Source organism: Nematolebias whitei, chromosome 1, assembly GCF_014905685.2.
Source record: "Nematolebias whitei isolate Nwh7 chromosome 1, NemWhi1, whole genome shotgun sequence".
In the NCBI taxonomy this organism is placed as follows: Eukaryota; Metazoa; Chordata; class Actinopteri; order Cyprinodontiformes; family Rivulidae; genus Nematolebias; species Nematolebias whitei.
In genome coordinates this window covers 91,556,531-91,557,121 of record NC_056498.1, presented here as the reverse complement: position 1 = coordinate 91,557,121, position 591 = coordinate 91,556,531, and positions in this window count along the sequence as shown.

Sequence of the window (591 nt, the reverse complement as noted above, 5' to 3'; positions counted from 1 at the left end):
TATATATATATAATGATGGTAATGATGTAGTGAATAAAAAGGAACATGTTTGAGTCAATAACATAAAGGAAATGTGAGAAGAGCAGACAGGAGGTGGGAAAAAAGTTATTAGAGCCGGCAGCCGAAATGAGCAGGGGAGGCACGCAGCTGGAGACTGAAAGCTTCAAGGCAGTTGTTACGAGTTGGAGAGAGCAAGTTTTAGGTATAGGGTGAGTTAATTAACTAAGTTTGGCAGTGAGCATGTGGAGGTGGGGTGTCATTGATTTCTAGATACAAATGGATTGAAAAAGGTTTAGTATTAAAAAGAGAAGATTGTATTGATTAAAATAGACTGATGTGCACAAGCATTTAACAATCTGATTAAAAGGAAAGGAACTGGGATTCTATGTATGAAGTGTTATTTTATTTTCTGTAGGAATGTAATAAAATAGACTACATATGGTAACTAGAACCAATCTGTTTAATTATTTTAATGTTACATGCCAAACATTGGTCTTTACTATGCTGTTTTTTTTCTTCTTCCAGGAATTAAATATTTTTATACTTGGTTTTGACTTTTCTTGTGAATCACAGTACAAAATGTTATTTTTA